Raw genomic sequence first — 10,989 nt, 5'->3', positions numbered from 1 at the left:
TGACAGCAGCAACATATCTGCCGTATTGCTTTTGTCTTCCATGTTTTAAAGCTGGAAAAGCTATTCGCATTGCTTAAGGCTATGAGCACACGTTGCGGATTAGCCTTGGGAATTTTTTGTGCTGATTCTGCATCTCTTGGCAGAAAACGCAGGTGCGGAAATGACGCGTTTTTTGTGCAATTTGCGGCGGATTACTGCATTTTTTACCCCTGCGTATTTCTGTAATGGAATGGGTACAAAAACGCTGCAGATCCGCAAAAAAAAGAAGTGACATGCTACTTCTTTTAATCCGCAGCATTTCCGCATGGAATTTTCCGCACCATTAGCACAGCATTTTTTTCCTATTCATTTACATTGTACTGTATGGCAAAAAACGCTTCGGATCCGCAGGAAATCCGCAACGTGTGCACATACCCTAACAGTGCATCAACAAAAAAAAGTGCGTATTGTGGAATCAATGCTGTGCCCTGTGGCTGTTGGGATGAGGACATGTCTATTGCGTATTATCTGAAGGAGGTGTCTGAGGAGTAAGACAATGGATACAGACATAGCTCCAAGTTGCGGAGGCTTCACCACCGGTACCTGTTTTGGTAGTGTATCGCTGCCACTGAAAACAGTCACCCAGTGCGCTATGACCATGTATTGTTTCTGCCTATAGCGTCTGCTCCAACTGACTGCACCATCAGCAACTTGACCACACACAAGAAGCCACTAGAACGATTCACCACCAACCTAACTTTTTAGGCGTTGTTGAGCTTCCTCCACCAACAGCAAGCGGATTTATCCCCATAGCATCTTTTAGCCATATGTTGCCTGCGCTGCACATTGCTGAGGTCAACACTTGCCTTCTCTGATGACATCAACCTCCTCCAAACCTGTCTTGTCCACCACAGAATCATTTTTATCCCTGATTCAATTGACCTTTGCATTTGTGTGGGAAATGGCCAAAACGTCTTGGCCTCTCCCACCTGATTCCCATCTCAAAATTAGCACAGGCTCAGAATGCTACTACCACAGTCAGCGCCCCAACCACAACGATTCACACAGTAAGCAACATACCTTGGACCCCCTCCAGCCACATGTCATCCGCATACAAAGGCTGACTGGAAAACGTTGCTCTGTTGAAGTCTCTTCTGCCCCCCACCTCCGTATGCTGTTGGTTAAGAGCTATGGGGTAAAACAGAAATGGGCATCACCGATGAAATTGAAATTCCACTGTGTACAATTTTAAACGAGGTGGACTGAGCAGAACACTGACTCAAGCTGATTGTGTCTCTGTCAGAGGCTACTTCATTCTTTTATGACTGAGACGAGTTATGTGACATATATTATATTATTTCCTCTGCTTCTTCTCTATTAATACGCTTGTCAGGGTCAAGAGAGGCCACGGGATCTGCACTTGGTATATCTACTGCCAGCAATGCAGGTAGTGCTGCTGCTAGAGGCCCCCACAGGTATTTTTTTTCCTCTCACACTACCATAAATGTTGCCGGTGTCACTTCTTTGCCTAACACACATTTTGAACACAAGTACATCACATACATTGTATACAAACATTTTTTTCACACCACATAGCTAAGCTCGTAAAATATGGAATCAACCAGAAATGCTAAGCAGGCCAAAAAGGCTAATGCCACACCAGCTTGCCCATAATAAGAGTACGAGGTCTCCAATTTTTCAATTTAAACAGGTGTGCCAAATTCGACCCGTCTCCATTAAGTCTGCGGTTAGTTTAGAGGCCGAGGGCATGATATTTCTGAGGAGAAAAAGTGGAAAAGTGAATTTATATATAATGTACAGGTGCGTCTCACAAAACCTGACAAGCCATGATTAAGGCTCAGAGCTGAACCTTGCTGCTTGTTCATCCCAGGTTGTGGTGACCAGGACCCAAGTCTTTTCTAATGAACTACTGTAACGAATAAAAGTTTTTTCATTTTTTACAAATATATAACTTTCCGTTTTGATTTAGTCGCTGGAGGTTTCTTCCCCCACCCTGAAATCAATTAACTTGTTGATGATATTCTAATTTACTGAGAAGCTCCTGCATATAATCAGTCCGCACCATATTAGTTGCCCACGGCCCCTCTGTGTTGCCATGACAGCAACCGCATCATATTCACTGCTACATACAGTACATTCACAGATCGCCCATGGCAACCAATCACAGATCAGCTTTTATATAAACTGCTCAGAGAAAATAAAAGCTGAGCTCTGATTGGACTATTTATGGGGGCACTCTGCGGTTTGCACTGTATATGGGGGTACTCTGCGGTTTGCACTGTATATGGGGGTACTCTGCGGTTTGCACTGTATATGGGGGCACTCTGCGGCTTGCACTGTATATGGGGGCACTCTGTGGTTTGCACTGTATATGGGGACACTCTGCGGTTCACACTGTATATGGGGGGCACTCTGCGGTTTGCACTGTATATGGGGGGCACTCTGTGGTTTGCACTGTATATGGGGGGCACTCTGCGGCTTGCACTGTATATGGGGGCACTCTGTGGTTTGCACTGTATATGGGGGCACTCTGTGGTTTGCACTGTATATGGGGGCACTCTGTGGTTTGCACTGTATATGGGGGCACTCTGCGGTTTGCACTGTATATGGGGGCACTCTGCGGCTTGCACTGTATATGGGGGCACTCTGTGGTTTGCACTGTATATGGGGACACTCTGTGGTTTGCACTGTATATGGGGACACTCTGTGGTTTGCACTGTATATGGGGACACTCTGTGGTTTGCACTGTATATGGGGGCACTCTGCGGTTCACACTGTATATGGGGGCACTCTGCGGCTTGCACTGTATATGGGGGCACTCTGTGGTTTGCACTGTATATGGGGACACTCTGTGGTTTGCACTGTATATGGGGGCACTCTGTGGTTTGCACTGTATATGGGGGCACTCTGCGGTTCGCACTGTATATGGGGGCACTCTGCGGTTTGCACTGTATATGGGGGCACTCTGCGGTTTGCACGGTATATGGGGGCACTCTGTGGTTTGCACTGTATATGGGGGCACTCTGTGGTTTGCACGGTATATGGGGGCACTCTGTGGTTTGTACTGTATATGGGGGCACTCTGCGGTTTGCACTGTATATGGGGGCACTCTGTGGTTTGCACTGTATATGGGGACACTCTGCGGTTTGCACTGTATATGGGGACACTCTGTGGTTTGCACTGTATATGGGGACACTCTGTGGTTTGCACGGTATATGGGGGCACTCTGTGGTTTGCACTGTATATGGGGGCACTCTGTGGTTTGTACTGTATATGGGGGCACTCTGCGGTTTGCACTGTATATGGGGACACTCTGTGGTTTGCACTGTATATGGGGACACTCTGTGGTTTGCACGGTATATGGGGACACTCTGTGGTTTGCACGGTATATGGGGGCACTCTGTGGTTTGCACGGTATATGGGGGCACTCTGTGGTTTGTACTGTATATGGGGGCACTCTGCGGTTTGCACTGTATATGGGGGCACTCTGCGGTTTGCACTGTATATGGGGACACTCTGTGGTTTGCACTGTATATGGGGACACTCTGTGGTTTGCACGGTATATGGGGGCACTCTGCGGTTTGCACTGTATATGGGGGCACTCTGCGGTTTGCACTGTATATGGGGGCACTCTGCGGTTTGCACTGTATATGGGGGCACTCTGTGGTTTGTACTGTATATGGGGGCACTCTGCGGTTTGCACGGTATATGGGGGCACTCTGTGGTTTGCACGGTATATGGGGGCACTCTGTGGTTTGCACGGTATATGGGGGCACTCTGTGGTTTGCACTGTATATGGGGGCACTCTGCGGTTTGCACTGTATATGGGGGCACTCTGCGGTTTGCACTGTATATGGGGGCACTCTGCGGTTTGCACTGTATATGGGGGCACTCTGCGGTTTGCACTGTATATGGGGACACTCTGTGGTTCGCACTGTATATGGGGGCACTCTGTGGTTTGCATTGTATATGGGGGCACTCTGCGGTTTGCACTGTATATGGGGGCACTCTGCGGTTTGCACTGTATATGGGGACACTCTGTGGTTCGCACTGTATATGGGGGCACTCTGCGGTTTGCACTGTATATGGGGGCACTCTGTGGTTTGCACTGTATATGGGGGCACTCTGTGGTTTGCACTGTATATGGGGGCACTCTGCGGTTTGCACTGTATATGGGGCACTCTGCGGTTTGCACGGTATATGGGGACACTCTGTGGTTTGCACTGTATATGGGGGCACTCTGTGGTTTGCATTGTAAATGGGGGCACTCTGCGGTTTGCACTGTATATGGGGGCACTCTGTGGTTTGCACTGTATATGGGGGCACTCTGTGGTTTGCACTGTATATGGGGGCACTCTGTGGTTTGCATTGTATATGGGGGCACTCTGTGGTTTGCACTGTATATGGGGGCACTCTGCGGTTTGCACTGTATATGGGGGTACTCTGTGGTTTGCACTGTATATGGGGGCACTCTGTGGTTTGCATTGTATATGGGGGCACTCTGCGGTTTGCACTGTATATGGGGGCACTCTGTGGTTTGCACTGTATATGGGGGCACTCTGTGGTTTGCACTGTATATGGGGGCACTCTGTGGTTTGCATTGTATATGGGGGCACTCTGTGGTTTGCACTGTATATGGGGGCACTCTGCGGTTTGCACTGTATATGGGGGCACTCTGTGGTTTGCACTGTATATGGGGGCACTCTGTGGTTTGCACTGTATATGGGGGCACTCTGTGGTTTGCACTGTATATGGGGGCACTCTGTGGTTTGCACTGTATATGGGGGCACTCTGTGGTTTGCACTGTATATGGGGGCACTCTGTGGTTTGCACTGTATATGGGGGCACTCTGTGGTTTGCACTGTATATGGGGGCACTCTGTGGTTTGCACTGTATATGGGGGCACTCTGTGGTTTGCACTGTATATGGGGGCACTCTGTGGTTTGCATTGTATATGGGGGCACTCTGTGGTTTGCACTGTATATGGGGGCACTCTGTGGTTTGCATTGTATATGGGGGCACTCTGTGGTTTGCACTGTATATGGGGGCACTCTGTGGTTTGCACTGTATATGGGGGCACTCTGTGGTTTGCACTGTATATGGGGACACTCTGTGGTTTGCACTGTATATGGGGACACTCTGTGGTTTGCACTGTATATGGGGGCACTCTGCGGTTCACACTGTATATGGGGGCACTCTGCGGCTTGCACTGTATATGGGGGCACTCTGTGGTTTGCACTGTATATGGGGACACTCTGTGGTTTGCACTGTATATGGGGACACTCTGTGGTTTGCACTGTATATGGGGGCACTCTGTGGTTTGCACTGTATATGGGGGCACTCTGCGGTTCGCACTGTATATGGGGGCACTCTGCGGTTTGCACTGTATATGGGGGCACTCTGCGGTTTGCACGGTATATGGGGGCACTCTGTGGTTTGCACTGTATATGGGGGCACTCTGTGGTTTGCACGGTATATGGGGGCACTCTGTGGTTTGTACTGTATATGGGGGCACTCTGCGGTTTGCACTGTATATGGGGGCACTCTGTGGTTTGCACTGTATATGGGGACACTCTGCGGTTTGCACTGTATATGGGGACACTCTGTGGTTTGCACTGTATATGGGGACACTCTGTGGTTTGCACGGTATATGGGGGCACTCTGTGGTTTGCACTGTATATGGGGGCACTCTGTGGTTTGTACTGTATATGGGGGCACTCTGCGGTTTGCACTGTATATGGGGACACTCTGTGGTTTGCACTGTATATGGGGACACTCTGTGGTTTGCACGGTATATGGGGACACTCTGTGGTTTGCACGGTATATGGGGGCACTCTGTGGTTTGCACGGTATATGGGGGCACTCTGTGGTTTGTACTGTATATGGGGGCACTCTGCGGTTTGCACTGTATATGGGGGCACTCTGCGGTTTGCACTGTATATGGGGGCACTCTGCGGTTTGCACTGTATATGGGGGCACTCTGCGGTTTGCACTGTATATGGGGGCACTCTGTGGTTTGTACTGTATATGGGGGCACTCTGCGGTTTGCACGGTATATGGGGGCACTCTGTGGTTTGCACGGTATATGGGGGCACTCTGTGGTTTGCACGGTATATGGGGGCACTCTGTGGTTTGCACTGTATATGGGGGCACTCTGCGGTTTGCACTGTATATGGGGGCACTCTGCGGTTTGCACTGTATATGGGGGCACTCTGCGGTTTGCACTGTATATGGGGGCACTCTGCGGTTTGCACTGTATATGGGGACACTCTGTGGTTCGCACTGTATATGGGGGCACTCTGTGGTTTGCATTGTATATGGGGGCACTCTGCGGTTTGCACTGTATATGGGGGCACTCTGCGGTTTGCACTGTATATGGGGACACTCTGTGGTTCGCACTGTATATGGGGGCACTCTGCGGTTTGCACTGTATATGGGGGCACTCTGTGGTTTGCACTGTATATGGGGGCACTCTGTGGTTTGCACTGTATATGGGGGCACTCTGCGGTTTGCACTGTATATGGGGCACTCTGCGGTTTGCACGGTATATGGGGACACTCTGTGGTTTGCACTGTATATGGGGGCACTCTGTGGTTTGCATTGTATATGGGGGCACTCTGCGGTTTGCACTGTATATGGGGGCACTCTGTGGTTTGCACTGTATATGGGGGCACTCTGTGGTTTGCACTGTATATGGGGGCACTCTGTGGTTTGCATTGTATATGGGGGCACTCTGTGGTTTGCACTGTATATGGGGGCACTCTGCGGTTTGCACTGTATATGGGGACACTCTGTGGTTTGCACTGTATATGGGGGCACTCTGTGGTTTGCATTGTATATGGGGGCACTCTGCGGTTTGCACTGTATATGGGGGCACTCTGTGGTTTGCACTGTATATGGGGGCACTCTGTGGTTTGCACTGTATATGGGGGCACTCTGTGGTTTGCATTGTATATGGGGGCACTCTGTGGTTTGCACTGTATATGGGGGCACTCTGCGGTTTGCACTGTATATGGGGGCACTCTGTGGTTTGCACTGTATATGGAGGCACTCTGTGGTTTGCACTGTATATGGGGGCACTCTGTGGTTTGCACTGTATATGGGGGCACTCTGTGGTTTGCACTGTATATGGGGGCACTCTGTGGTTTGCACTGTATATGGGGGCACTCTGTGGTTTGCACTGTATATGGGGGCACTCTGTGGTTTGCACTGTATATGGGGGCACTCTGTGGTTTGCACTGTATATGGGGGCACTCTGTGGTTTGCACTGTATATGGGGGCACTCTGTGGTTTGCATTGTATATGGGGGCACTCTGTGGTTTGCACTGTATATGGGGGCACTCTGTGGTTTGCATTGTATATGGGGGCACTCTGTGGTTTGCACTGTATATGGGGGCACTCTGTGGTTTGCACTGTATATGGGGGCACTCTGTGGTTTGCACTGTATATGGGGGCACTCTGTGGTTTGCATTGTATATGGGGGCACTCTGTGGTTTGCACTGTATATGGGGGCACTCTGCGGTTTGCACTGTATATGGGGGCACTCTGTGGTTTGCACTGTATATGGGGGCACTCTGTGGTTTGCACTGTATATGGGGGCACTCTGCGGTTTGCACTGTATATGGGGGCACTCTGTGGTTTGCACTGTATATGGGGGCACTCTGTGGTTTGCACTGTATATGGGGGCACTCTGTGGTTTGCACTGTATATGGGGGCACTCTGTGGTTTGCACTGTATATGGGGGCACTCTGTGGTTTGCACTGTATATGGGGGCACTCTGTGGTTTGCACTGTATATGGGGGCACTCTGTGGTTTGCACTGTATATGGGGGCACTCTGCGGTTTGCACTGTATATGGGGGCACTCTGTGGTTTGCACTGTATATGGGGGCACTCTGTGGTTTGCACTGTATATGGGGGCACTCTGCGGTTTGCACTGTATATGGGGGCACTCTGTGGTTTGCACTGTATATGGGGGCACTCTGTGGTTTGCATTGTATATGGGGGCACTCTGTGGTTTGCACTGTATATGGGGGCACTCTGTGGTTTGCACTGTATATGGGGGCACTCTGTGGTTTGCACTGTATATGGGGGCACTCTGTGGTTTGCATTGTATATGGGGGCACTCTGTGGTTTGCACTGTATATGGGGGCACTCTGCGGTTTGCACTGTATATGGGGGCACTCTGTGGTTTGCACTGTATATGGGGGCACTCTGCGGTTTGCACTGTATATGGGGGCACTCTGCGGTTTGCACTGTATATGGGGGCACTCTGTGGTTTGCACTGTATATGGGGGCACTCTGTGGTTTGCACTGTATATGGGGGCACTCTGTGGTTTGCACTGTATATGGGGGCACTCTGTGGTTTGCACTGTATATGGGGGCACTCTGTGGTTTGCACTGTATATGGGGGCACTCTGTGGTTTGCACTGTATATGGGGGCACTCTGTGGTTTGCACTGTATATGGGGGCACTCTGCGGTTTGCACTGTATATGGGGGCACTCTGTGGTTTGCACTGTATATGGGGGCACTCTGTGGTTTGCACTGTATATGGGGACACTCTGTGGTTTGCACTGTATATGGGGGCACTCTGCGGTTTGCACTGTATATGGGGGCACTCTGTGGTTTGCACTGTATATGGGGGCACTCTGTGGTTTGCACTGTATATGGGGGCACTCTGTGGTTTGCACTGTATATGGGGGCACTCTGTGGTTTGCATTGTATATGGGGGCACTCTGTGGTTTGCACTGTATATGGGGGCACTCTGCGGTTTGCACTGTATATGGGGGTACTCTGTGGTTTGCACTGTATATGGGGGCACTCTGTGGTTTGCATTGTATATGGGGGCACTCTGCGGTTTGCACTGTATATGGGGGCACTCTGTGGTTTGCACTGTATATGGGGGCACTCTGTGGTTTGCACTGTATATGGGGGCACTCTGTGGTTTGCACTGTATATGGGGGCACTCTGCGGTTTGCACTGTATATGGGGGCACTCTGTGGTTTGCACTGTATATGGGGGCACTCTGTGGTTTGCATTGTATATGGGGGCACTCTGTGGTTTGCACTGTATATGGGGGCACTCTGTGGTTTGCACTGTATATGGGGGCACTCTGTGGTTTGCACTGTATATGGGGGCACTCTGTGGTTTGCATTGTATATGGGGGCACTCTGTGGTTTGCACTGTATATGGGGGCACTCTGCGGTTTGCACTGTATATGGGGGCACTCTGTGGTTTGCACTGTATATGGGGGCACTCTGCGGTTTGCACTGTATATGGGGGCACTCTGCGGTTTGCACTGTATATGGGGGCACTCTGTGGTTTGCACTGTATATGGGGGCACTCTGTGGTTTGCACTGTATATGGGGGCACTCTGTGGTTTGCACTGTATATGGGGGCACTCTGTGGTTTGCACTGTATATGGGGGCACTCTGTGGTTTGCACTGTATATGGGGGCACTCTGTGGTTTGCACTGTATATGGGGGCACTCTGTGGTTTGCACTGTATATGGGGGCACTCTGCGGTTTGCACTGTATATGGGGGCACTCTGTGGTTTGCACTGTATATGGGGGCACTCTGTGGTTTGCACTGTATATGGGGACACTCTGTGGTTTGCACTGTATATGGGGGCACTCTGCGGTTTGCACTGTATATGGGGGCACTCTGTGGTTTGCACTGTATATGGGGGCACTCTGTGGTTTGCACTGTATATGGGGGCACTCTGTGGTTTGCACTGTATATGGGGGCACTCTGTGGTTTGCATTGTATATGGGGGCACTCTGTGGTTTGCACTGTATATGGGGGCACTCTGCGGTTTGCACTGTATATGGGGGTACTCTGTGGTTTGCACTGTATATGGGGGCACTCTGTGGTTTGCATTGTATATGGGGGCACTCTGCGGTTTGCACTGTATATGGGGGCACTCTGTGGTTTGCACTGTATATGGGGGCACTCTGTGGTTTGCACTGTATATGGGGGCACTCTGTGGTTTGCATTGTATATGGGGGCACTCTGTGGTTTGCACTGTATATGGGGGCACTCTGCGGTTTGCACTGTATATGGGGGCACTCTGTGGTTTGCACTGTATATGGGGGCACTCTGTGGTTTGCACTGTATATGGGGGCACTCTGTGGTTTGCACTGTATATGGGGGCACTCTGTGGTTTGCACTGTATATGGGGGCACTCTGTGGTTTGCACTGTATATGGGGGCACTCTGTGGTTTGCACTGTATATGGGGGCACTCTGTGGTTTGCACTGTATATGGGGGCACTCTGTGGTTTGCACTGTATATGGGGGCACTCTGTGGTTTGCACTGTATATGGGGGCACTCTGTGGTTTGCATTGTATATGGGGGCACTCTGTGGTTTGCACTGTATATGGGGGCACTCTGTGGTTTGCATTGTATATGGGGGCACTCTGTGGTTTGCACTGTATATGGGGGCACTCTGTGGTTTGCACTGTATATGGGGGCACTCTGTGGTTTGCACTGTATATGGGGGCACTCTGTGGTTTGCATTGTATATGGGGGCACTCTGTGGTTTGCACTGTATATGGGGGCACTCTGCGGTTTGCACTGTATATGGGGGCACTCTGTGGTTTGCACTGTATATGGGGGCACTCTGTGGTTTGCACTGTATATGGGGGCACTCTGCGGTTTGCACTGTATATGGGGGCACTCTGTGGTTTGCACTGTATATGGGGGCACTCTGTGGTTTGCACTGTATATGGGGGCACTCTGTGGTTTGCACTGTATATGGGGGCACTCTGTGGTTTGCACTGTATATGGGGGCACTCTGTGGTTTGCACTGTATATGGGGGCACTCTGTGGTTTGCACTGTATATGGGGGCACTCTGTGGTTTGCACTGTATATGGGGGCACTCTGCGGTTTGCACTGTATATGGGGGCACTCTGTGGTTTGCACTGTATATGGGGGCACTCTGTGGTTTGCACTGTATATGGGGGCACTCTGCGGTTTGCACTGTATATGG

Source organism: Ranitomeya imitator, chromosome 3, assembly GCF_032444005.1.
Source record: "Ranitomeya imitator isolate aRanImi1 chromosome 3, aRanImi1.pri, whole genome shotgun sequence".
NCBI lineage: Eukaryota > Metazoa > Chordata > Amphibia > Anura > Dendrobatidae > Ranitomeya > Ranitomeya imitator.
This window is presented reverse-complemented; position numbering follows the sequence as displayed.